This window comes from Periplaneta americana, chromosome 2, assembly GCF_040183065.1.
Source record: "Periplaneta americana isolate PAMFEO1 chromosome 2, P.americana_PAMFEO1_priV1, whole genome shotgun sequence".
In the NCBI taxonomy this organism is placed as follows: Eukaryota; Metazoa; Arthropoda; class Insecta; order Blattodea; family Blattidae; genus Periplaneta; species Periplaneta americana.
Window position 1 is genome coordinate 109,089,785 of NC_091118.1, and position 12,695 is coordinate 109,102,479.

The window sequence follows — 12,695 nt, forward strand, 5'->3', positions numbered from 1 at the left end:
ATAATCATTATCATCCTTTGGTGCTACAATCCTGGGTGGGTTTTAGTCTCTTTAACAACAGCCTTCCATCTTCTTTGTCGTCTATCATATTTGTCCAGCCTCTCACTTCCATAGTCTCAAAGTTTTTAGTTACACCATCCATCCACTTCACTTTTGGTCTACCCTTTCTCCTCCTATTATACCAGGTGTTCCAGATTACCCTTATCAGCCTTTTTCTCGAAAACTATATGATACTGGTTGTTCATAAAAAAATTTGATAACCGAAACCTATGTAAAGAATCAATTGGTGGTAGTACCATTTCCTGTAATAAATCGGAAGTAGGGGTATCTGTGGTCAACTTCGAAATTTCAAATGAGAATATAGGTCATTGAAGGTACCATTGGAAATTGATTTTAAAAAGAAACAACTTTTACCGAAACTTTTTTTTCTAACTTTCATTGTTCGCTCACAAAACAACAAAAATGGTATCTTCTGAGAAATGTTGTACATACTGCACTGGTAGTAGGTACATGATAATTGTAAACACTGCAGGTCTTGAAATCAAGTCACTTTCTACTGTCTTTTATTTTTCATAGTAACAGTGAATTTTGTTTATTCGTCCATATCATGTCGTCTCCCTGTGAGTTTGCTATTCGGAAAATGTTATTCACAAATGAAGCATTCGACATGTTGATACTTAGAGAATGCCATCAGAATTGCAAGAGAAGCAGCACAATTTTACGCAGAGAGATATCCATTGCGTGCCCATCATTCGTACAATGTTTTCCAGCATCTTGCAAAGCATGTGCATTCAAACGGTATGATGCAATTGAAACACAAGGTTGAGCATATCGGACGAATGTGAGAAATGAGAAAGAATGAGATGTCCTCGCTACAATGATAGTTAATTCTCATGGTTCCACAAGAAGGATTAACCGTGACAGTGTTTACAATTCTCAAAGACAACAAATTTCATCCATACCATATTCCTCTCCATCAGGAACTTGGAGGACATGACTTCCACACTCGTGTTGATTTCTGCGACTGGTTTCTAGTCCAGAATTCTGTGGACTGATGAGACAACTTTCAAAGGTAATGGTCAGGTGGATCTCCACAATGCCATTACTGGTCTCCGGTTAATCCACACTGGCTACATGAAGTAGACTACCAGTATGTATGGAGCCTCAACACACGGTGTGGCCTTCTCGGACACCGATCCATAGGACCTTACTTTTTTTAGGAGAACTTGAATGGTAGAATGTACACATGCTTCCTTTGGAACATTTTGCACCAGCTGCTTCATGATGGTTCCCCTTACGATCTGGTTAACGACATGGTTTTAGCAGGATGGCTGTCCAGTTCACTTTTCATGTAGAGCTCGGCGAGTTGTTGTTGTTTCCTCTACAGTGGATTGGACGAGGAGGACCAGTAGCTTGGCTAGCCCAATCTCCTGACTTCACTCCAAATTACTACTTCTTGTGGGGGAGAATTAAAGACATGGTCTATTAGGTGCGTCCAAAAACTAGGAAAGACATGAAACAAAGAATTAGACAATTCTGTGGATCTCTCAGTTGTGCTGAAATGCTCCGTGCAATCACGGATGCTAGGAGGAAATCAGACGTTGTTTAGCATACGGTGGCGGACATTTTGAACACTTACTGTAAAGAGTGTATGTACTTAGACAACATACAACATTTTTCAGAAGATACCATTTTTTGTTGTTTTGTGAGTAAACAATAAAAGTTAGAAAAAGTTACAGTAGAAGTTGTTTCTTTATAAAAGTAGTTTCCAATGGTACCTTCAACGACCTATGATCTCATTTGAAACTTCGAAGTTGACCACAGATACCACTACTTCCGATTTGTTACAGGAAATAGTACTACCACCAATCAATTCTTTACATAGGTTTTGGTTATCACTTTTTTTTTATGAACAACCAGTATCAGAGAAAAAAAGGCTGATATGTCTGAAACACCCGGTACAGTCTCCTCTTTAACATTCTTGTTGGTATTCGCAGGGATGTAGTCGTAAAAAAGTGCCAGGGCGCTTCATGAAAGTTTATTTTTATAATTATTATTATTATCATTACATACCAGTATTATTATTATTATTATTATTATTATTATTTATTATTATTATTACGGTAAAACCCAGTGGCGGCTCCTGCATATTTCCTAAGAGGAGGAAAGAAATTAACAGCACTAAATGACACCTTCTTGAATGAAACATGCTACAAATTAGCCTACATGTATACATGTAAGACCAGGTAGTGTTGGGGTTGGCCTTCCCTTCTGTATAGCAATAATCTGTTCTTGTAAACTGAGTTTCCTAAATTGTCCAAAATATATTATAATTTCACTTCTATTCATTGTTGAATAATTGCACAAATTAACAATTACAAGGAAATTCACAACCTCGTAGCATTTTTCGAGCACACTACAGCATCACACGTGTTGGAAGAGACTAGCTACTAACTCGTAACCGGAACCGTTTTATGGAAATGGAAATGGGAATGGGAAATAATCTGAGGAAAGCAAAAACATTGCACCCACCCATGTGGTCTGTGTTTCACATGTATATTTTACAAGTTCAGTATCACATACTTTTGAAGAATGTCAGTTCTTGTAAAGTTATGCTATCATTCATTATTGTTCAAAGCTGCCGGTGGCCGATTAATTTTTTATGTTAAAAATGATGTAGTTTGGAGTACCTACTTTTAGTTTCAAATATATTTGTACAAAACTGACAACTTGGCTGTTGCCCTGTCTAGTAAACAATGAACAGAGGTGAATTTCAGGGGCCAACTACGTAAAACTACTTCCTCTTTGTTTTACATAAACCCGACTTTAACTTTCAAATATCCACGAAAGTTTCAAACCATGAATAGTAGCGTATATAAAGTGCAATGAATAATATTTTTGATTTATAATTTAAAAAAAAGTTTACATGGTATCTTTCATAGCGTTGCGTTAAAACTGTTTTTGTTGTGTCTCCTCCTAGATGTGTTATAGTCCGGTTGAATGCAACATCGTTAGGTGGTAGCGGTAGCGAGCTTGCTGCACGACCAGTCGGTTTCTATTTCCCGCCCATGACTGATTCAGAGGAGGATCTCCTCCCTCTCCCTCTTGCTTTAAAACTCTGCTTCTTTCTCTGGCCGCTAGTATGCTGTTGTCTATGTGTGTTAACTGCAGTAGAGGAGGAATGGAGTGCCTTTCCTCTACACAGACAATCTCGCATCTTTCTCACAGTTTTTTACAGCACATGAGCGCATGTCGTTTAAAACTCGATCAACCGAGTTTTTCTTATAGCTGTGAACTTAAAAATTATCGAATCTTCCTCGAATTTCAAGGCACATGTTTTATTTGGTATTTACTTTCAAAAGAAGAAAATGTGAGGAGGACGTTCCTCCCTTCCCTCCCCCGAGGAACAGCCACTGGTAAAAACCCCAACAAGACGCTCTTTGAGACACCGCATATAAACTGAGTATTTACCAGGACTGCTGCATATTAGGTGGGTATTCTAATTTTTTTACTTACATACAGTATCTATTATCATTTTGTTATTGAGATACATCATTCATGACGAGTAGTACAGTATTACCCCATTATGTAAAATGTCAAAGACATATACATTACCGGTAAGTAGATCTACTTAATCCTTTCGAAAAAAAAAAGTATTTTATACAGTAGCTGTTTGCCTGGTATGTGAACCCTTACAATAAATAATTTACATTTTCAATACGACTTAAAATATTAATTTATACTGAATGACACACCATCTGAACAAGACCTTTCCATTCAACACTTAGTGTGATCAGAATCACGATGAACCAAGAACAATAAACTGACCAGCAAAAATTTCCAAAATTACGGCCAATTGAGGAATATGTTCTGTGTGTTCAACCAGCTTTTCCATTGTTGTGTTTTCAACCTTCCCTTCAACCAGCTTTACTACGGACACTATCAAAATATAACGGAAAAAATGTGGATTGTATCGTAAGGGTGGTGGGCAAAACCTAATCCTTGTAAGACAACAAGTGCTATTATTTGGCCTTTGCGTACAGTCTGTGAAATAAATTTTCTTTCAGTGCGTAACTTATGTGTATAAGTGTTGGTTTTGGTTAATGTTTTAAGAACAATTTCCGATATTTTTTTTTGTATTAATTTTACAACAGTCGAGTTTTTTATTACTAAAATAAAATGTGTTTATGTAGTTTGGTATAAGTCCAGTTAAATAAAATGACTTTATATGATAACATTAAGCAATGTATGTCATTAAAAAGTTGAATAAGATGCACGTAAGGCTATTATTATTATTTTAAAAAGTAAAGATAAAGGAGCAGGGTGCTCACAGGTTGCAGAAAAAATACTGGGATGTTGTCCTGGCATGCCCTGGCACAACTACACCTCTGGGTATTCGTGTTTCTGGCATTATATTTAGATGTCCCAGCCATCGTATCTTTTGGGATTTTACAATATCCAGCCCTTCAATCAGGTTGTATAGTTCGTTATTAGAGCACATCCTCCATCCTTGTTAATCTCTTAGGATCGAATATTCCATGCAAGATCTTGCGTTCGAAGCATCTCAGAGAGTTCTCATCATTCTTTGTTAATGTCCTTTATCTCTGAGCTGTAAGTGACTACAGGACAGATCAATATTCTATTAATTTTAACCTTTGTCATCTGTGAAATTATTTGGTTCTTAAACAGTTGTGAATTAGCGCAAAAGACCTGGTTTCCCGCCTGTATTCTATCATTAACACAGTCGCTCATGTCATAGTTAAGGGCTTCTAAATAGCAAAATTGAGTTACACTTTCGAACATTACATCTTGGATGATTATGTACTGGGAAGTTTTTCAGTTTTCGGAGGTGGAGACTACTGTTTTCTGTAGTAAAACTGTAAATGAAGTAAAAATCTCCCTCTCACGTTGTTATGACTGGACACACTGACATTGATGAAGCCAACTGCAGATATCCATGCCAATATATACCTATGAACATAACTGAACATAAAGATATATTCAACATAAAAGAGGTACATTAAATTTTATTAACATAATAACATGTTTACATACATGCATGCATACATATATACACACATACATACCATATATTATTTATGTATTTTTTACTTACATGCATACATTCGTATCATTTGAACTACAAAAATATGTTTTTATCCAAAATTTTGGATATTAGAGAAAAATGCATGAAGGTGCACTCCATTGCATATTCCTGAGCTTAGGGCCCCAGCCATTACAAATACGCGACATTACATGCACATATATAAGTACGAATTTGTTACACTAAGATTTTTCTTCAGTTAAAGAGCTTCGAAGAACAATGGAAGAACTTTATATTACACCACCTATATGTTGTGAATTATCAATTGATCACACCCACCCAGCATCACTGCAACAAACGTGTAAAACATTCTGCTTGTAACTAAATTGAACCAATGGCTAGAGTTAATGAAATTCTGTAAAAATATAATTACATTGGAGGTTACTTAGATGTCGTATTTCATAAAATAACTTTTGGAATGGGACATAACAGTCAGAATTGATAGAAAAAAAATGACGATTCATTAAACTCCAAGAACTCAACAGTTCTGTTGCCAACAAATATGGCAGCCATTCAGACACAGTATATTACCTCCATTGTTCTTTATTATACTTCAAGCCGTCGGCAGAGATGTTATGCAATGTAAATGCAACTTCAGGTTATCTTTCTCTAACATCCATTGTTAACAATTCCACACATGTACACTCTCTTCACAACCAAGGGAACTATGCTAATGTTCGGAAAGTAAATTGATCGTCTTTAATTCTGTCTATACAAACGCTAAAATAAGTGTTGCAATTAATGTAGCTACAACACAACACACACAAATATAATGAAGAAACAATATATTATGGCAATCATCAAATCAGTCAACAAACTTCAACTTTTGCATAGATCTTTTTTGTCTTCAAAGCACATAAATCTAAAATAACAATTATGAAAATGTAATTGTCCAAAATGTTACATATTCTATAAAAAATTCTTCTTGCATAAGAAACAGGCATCAAGCAGAATTAAATTCATAAAATTCTAATTTTAACTAAGCTGGCAACATACTCAATTTACCAATGTAGATAAAACTGCTACGCACTGTTGAAGATTGATTCTACTGGTACAATGAAGTACTGTTCTCAGTTACACTTTCCTTTATACATTAATAGTGAAAAGTTCTTTGAGTTCTTTATTGTAAAAGTTATGGCAACTCGTATGTGAACTGCAGTGTCAAATTATTTGCTTAGTTTGTGAGAGAAAAGAACTTTTATGCAATTTGTAGTTATCCTGCCATAAAAGATGCCTTTGTTAATTTAAAACATTTCTCATACTAATCTCAATTTTAGAAACATAAGTACGTAAAAATATACTCTTCCCATAATAAAACAGGTTTTTCAGCATTCGAAATAAATTATACAGTTTAAGGCAATGAATATGCAATACTATTTATTATATTCAATATGTCAAATACTGTGAACAGAAATTAATTTTAATACTATGACATTGCATAAGAAATCAGTCTTGTCATCAATATTTTACTTACAGTACGAGTTTCTATAAATTAAAATTATCAATAAAATGTATAATTTATTTAGAAAATATTTTCGTGAAAAGTGATTGGTAACATTTTTTCCATCTACCTGCAGCATCTTTAAAACATGTCAATTATTATTATTATTATTATTATTATTATTATTATTATTTGATAAATTATTTGTTTTAATCAATACATATCAATTTACGGGGCAGCCAGGTAGCTCAGTTGGTAGAGCAGCTGGCTACGGACTGGAAGGTCCGGGGTTCGATCCCAGGTGGTGACAGGATTTTTTCTCGTTGCCAAACTTTCAGAACGGCCCCGAGGTTCACTCAGCCTCCTATAAAACTGAGTACCGGGTCTTTCCCGGGGGTAAAAGGCGGTCAGAGCGTGGTGCCAACCACGCCACCTCATTCTAGTGCCGAGGTCATGGAAAGCATGGGGCTCTACCTCCGTGCCCCCCAAATGCATTCATGGCATGTTACGGGGGATACCTTTTTTTTTTTTTTTACCATATCAATTTACGACATGTAGAAATTCACAGAGTCTATCTAAATCTGAGTGTTGTTTTCAGAACTTAACCTTTAGAGATCTCTATTTGTTGCTGTCCTGTTATTTTGTCTATATATTTGGATGTCACTTCCAAATCAATGATTACCATTAGTATGACTTCAGCCTTCAGATACTACATTATTTGGCTCTACATATTGAGATACTTATACATAGGGGAGAGTCGGGTAGTATCGGACATCGGGTTAATATCGGACAGTGAGTTTCTTTCATCTACCACACGATGATAGTACCTGATTGACATGGTTACGTTTCTGTGATGTCGCATAGAGAAACATAACCATGTCATTCAGGTACTACCATATGGTGGTAGATGAAAAAAACGCACTGTCCAAAATTACCCGATGTCCGATACTAACCGACTCTCCCCTAAAAAGAAAGTCTCTTTCATAATCATTGCACAGTATCCTTCAATGCTTCAGAGCTTAATCCAGCATTACAGACTTGGAGGGCCATTTGGCATGTCTCATTCCAAACTATTTGATATGTTGAATATATTTCGAAAAATTCTACAATTTTTTTTCTATAGAGGATAAGTATGTTGGTGATCAAAATTAAATCTTTCTACGTACTTCTTCAGGTGTTGATCAATAAGTCCTGTTGCTGTTAAGACTAATAATATTTTCACAGACTCAATCTTACATGCATATTTGTATTTAACTGGTAGGAGAATATATTTCAATATATTTTCCATTTCTGTTTTTTTATTATACAGTAATCTGATAGATGGGCAACTTCGATTATACAGACAGTTCTTTTTGACATGTATAATAATAATAATAATAATAATAATAATAATAATAATAATAATTAGCCATCATCATCATCATCATCATACAATTTAACACATTGTAACAACTAACAAAGAAAGTGTAACTGAAACAACAGGGATGAGTTACGTGTACAGTGAAAGTTGTCTATACTATCAGCTGGTATAGTACATATGTAGGGCGACCATAACTTTCCAATAGGGTGGTTCATGATACTATGGCAAAAACTAAAGCTGTTCTAATCTTAGCTCCACATGCCTTGTTTTTGTCCTTTAGGATAGTCAAACTGCTCTGTTAAATTTTAAGTTAAAGAAATGGTATCTAGAAGTCACTCCAGGCATGAGTAAATGAATAAGTCTAATAGTTCGAGCTTCTCCTGCAAACTGGCTCCTTGGGAAGCCAATCTCTGAATTGTCGACAGAAATATTACCAAGTAGATTAGATATGCTATGATGTGTACAGTTCCACCACTTAGACCAGCGATGTCATCCTGTTCTATTACATACTGTGTTTCAATTTCGTTCCAGCAAGAGAGTGCATTCAAACCTTACCTCCCCTACTTGCAGTCTTATGCTAGACGTGATAGGGGAGTACAAATTTAATACAGTGCATCACTTGATCTCATGCTAAAAGAGTAAAGAGCATTGAAGCTATCACGATATCCTCAATTATTTCAATTTCTTTCAGTAATATTATCTATGTTCGGCAGCATGTATAGGTGTGAACAGTTTTTTTCTTTCATGAAAATTAACAAATCTAGGCCAAAGAGTCCATTAATAATCTATAAAACTTTCTAAAGTTAAAACATTAAAAGTGTTACAATTTTTATGAAAGGTAATGTACCTTTATGACAGACAGGCCTCGTTTCAACACCGGTGTGGTGTCATCTTCAGTGTAGTTCGAAAGTGTTGAAATGGGGCCCATCTGTCATAAAGGTACATTACCTTTTTTTAAAAATTGTAATACTTTTAGTTTTATAGTTTTAATAAAGTTTTAAAGTGAACAATAAAAAACAATGAATCACGACATTAATAATCATTTACGTTCAGTTTTAAGGATTCCAACTGCTAACGTAAAATTGCCTGACAGAGAATTCTATATCTAAAGATAAACGTCACACGTCTACAGCAGGTCCTTTGAGTGAGAAAAATGAACTTTTGTAATTTAAGAAAATGTATTTTGATGTTATACACACTGCAATTGAAACAGATGAGCAATGAAATGAAAGCTTAGAAAAGAATTGCTTTTTTGTTTCTCATTTCGTTTGTATATGTACTGATATACCAGTATTTGCTTCTTTCTTTCAATGCCTTGTGAGACAGTATAAATAAAGTACACACCATTTCTTTTAGAATATATTATATTATTTAATGTGAAGTACTGTTATGTAATAAATAAATAGTCACTAGAATCATAATTACATACCATAAATAGAATAACTCTTCTCGGGTTCTCAACCAGGTGAGTTGGAGATTTGCTTCCAAGCTTTCGACGGCTAGCTCTACCATCTTCTTCAGGGAATGAAGAAGATGGCAGAGCTAGCCGTCGAAAGCTTGGAAGCAAATCTCCAACTCACCTGACTGAGAACCCGAGAAGAGTTATTCTACATCAAACGCCGGGAAAGCCTCAAGTCATACATACCATAAATACTTCAATTTTTAAATAATGTCTTTTCTTATTCTCTTCTCATTACAATTTATTTACTGCTGATGATTATTATTGTACATGACGTATCTCAGGCACTTATCACATAAATTGTCTCATTTGTATGATTGTGATTTCCCCTATAACTACAATCCCTATGTCAGGACAAATTCCCTTAAAGACCAACCTTGGGTAAACTCAAAGCCAACAGTTGAGCTCATAACTCAGAAAGATCCAATAATCACAATACAACTATTGCAAACCTTAGGAATCCCAACTGAAGTTAAGCAGTTACCTTTGCAAGAAAATCCATTAGATTATGTTCATTATGATATTCATATAGATATCCTAGAATCAGCTATTAGAAAGATGGGTTAACCTGAATTTTTAAAACAATTGGCAATGGAAACTCTCAATGAAAAATACCTCTCAAATGGCTTATAACAGAAGAAGGATATGGAATGGGAGTCTACTGTGAACCTTTAGCCATTATATCGGAATTGGGCAAAACAAGACAGTTTTTGAAGGAGAGAGCCAAGCAATCCCATTTGCACTTACACAACTACTACACAGGCAGAATTTATTTGAAAAGGCAGTTATTGTAGTGGATTCGAAATCAGTAATACAAGCAATCTCTTCCAGACAAAAACCAAAAACAAGTACAACACAAGAAATAAAGAAACTCTCAATCTAAATTTGTAAACGCGAACATATAGCAATACAGTGGATTCCAGCTCATGTAGGAATCCAGGGCAATGAAATTGCTGATAATCTAGCAAAAAAGGTACAACTCTTTCCAAAACCAACAAAATTCTGGACGCTCAAGAAATAAAATCACTTCTTAGGAGAAAGACTCTGCAAAATTACAAAACTACAACCCAGAATGACACCAAAGATAAACAGTGGGCTAAAATACAAGAAGAATGGACAGTCAATAAACAAAAACCAAGGAAAGGAGCAGTAGCAATATTAAGACTGAAGACAGGTCAAGACTGTCTAGCAGCACATCTCTGCAAAATAAAGATCTTCACTTCTGAGGAGAGTACTCTCTGTCAACAGCCAGGGATAAAAAAGAACGCTGATCACCTTCTTACCTGCAGGAAACTTGACGCTAAACAACAGCAAACAGCTAAATTGGCTGAATTGTACTGGACAGGAAATTTTATTACATTTATAATTAAATACAAGTAATTCCAAATGAACTAGAACAATTTCAGTTGGAAGGCCATTGGAAGAAGAAGACAATCCCTTACTATAACACTTTCTACATCCCTGCCTGAGTGCTGAGTAGTCGTATAGTCATATGCTATCTTTTAAGGCAGAGCATGTGGCAAAGTGAATATCTTCAAAATCGTAAGTTACCATGCTGATTTCGTAACATTACTAACTTAGACGAAGGTAAGATCCTATCAGAGTTACAAATTGGCCTGTGAAACTGCAGTTTCAATATGGGAGTGTGCAAGGATTTCAACCCAGTGAAAAGATTCTTGTATTAGAAAACTTTCCAAACTACATGAGAAACATCTGAACCTAAAGATAAACACAACTAGACAGTGAAAAAGTTACATTATGAAACAAAATACGAGTACATTCAAAAGAGATCTGAATAAGTTGTTTGTTATTGCTACGAAGTCCTCTTCTTTTACATTGGGATGGCAAAATGCTGCCAGACATCAATGAGTTCAAGAGAATGGTTGACCATGTTGCTGTCCTTGTTATTGGAAATGGATAAGAAAAGCTTCTGTGCATTCCAAAAATAGAAAGAGGAACTGAGGAATCTCAGCCTCAGGCTTGTACAGATTTAATTAAAAAATGGAACCTCGTGTCGAAAACAAAAGACTGGTCTTTAATACTGCAACTACATTTCACAAAGGGCTTGTATTATGATTGAAGAAGCTCTCGGTACCAAGTTGGTGTGGAATGCTTGCCGTCATCATGTCCTGGAAATAATACTATCAGATGTATTTTCTTGCAATTTTGTTACATCTACAAGTCCAGAAACAATACTCTACAAACGTTTTCAGAAAAAATGGTCATCAATAAATCAGTGTAATTATTCTACACCAAAAGACCAACTATTCCAGGACCCAGTACTGACAGCATTGCAGCATGAAATGCTGGATTATTTGCTACAAACCTAAAAGTTCGGCAATCAAGACATAATTATGAATTCTTACTCCTGTATTTCTTGTCCCTTAGTGGAGGAAGTGGCAATAAGTCATTTCGAGCTTATGGCCCAACACACCATCCTCGGTGGACAGGGAAAGGTATTTATGCATTGAAAATATTTATTTTCCGATCTCATTTTAAACTAACACAATGAGAAGCCAACAATATAACTGACTTGACTCTATTTATGACTCTCATTTACATTAGAGCGTGGAATGAAGCACCTCTTGGTATTTGATGTCCTTACAATGACATCAAGTTTCTTACTCTCCTTAAGAATTACCTCAAACAAACTGTAGCTAAGAAAGCACATATACCACTTTGCTGGCATCTTTGGTTTCTCTTTGAGCAACTCATTTCCCTAGCCTTTCTTGATGACCAAGTGACAACAGAGACAACGGAAAATATGGCGACAAACTTGCAACGTCCACAGAAATCTGGTACTCCACGACAGCTACAGATTATGGACGAATCAGAAGACATGAAATTGGAAAATCTTGTGATTGTAAGAACCAGTTATTTATATTTTTTATGCATTTATTCATTTCATGTATTGATCGACAAGGAAGAGTCAAATCTGAATCTTTCCTGCAGATACTTCCTACAGAGCGGTCAGATGATCTGGTTCTTCGTTACTGCTCCTCTCAAATGAAAGTAGTAAATGACATGTCAGAACATGCTGTCAATCTGATCCAAAACTACAATAAGACACTGACGAAGTATGAAGAGTAGAAACAGTTTCTTCTTCAACTTGCGTCCAAACACCGAAAGGAGTTTCCTACTCCTTCAAAAGATGCTCTAATGGAATATTCGAGTGAATTATTTTTTTTTTCTTTCACTGTTACAACTTCTCAGCTCTGGAGCGACCTCTAAATGATACTTTTTTTTAGTAAAATTTTGTATGCACCACTTGTTTCATACATAAATGCATGTGTAGATATGACTATTGGAAATTCAGTTTTTTGGACCACCC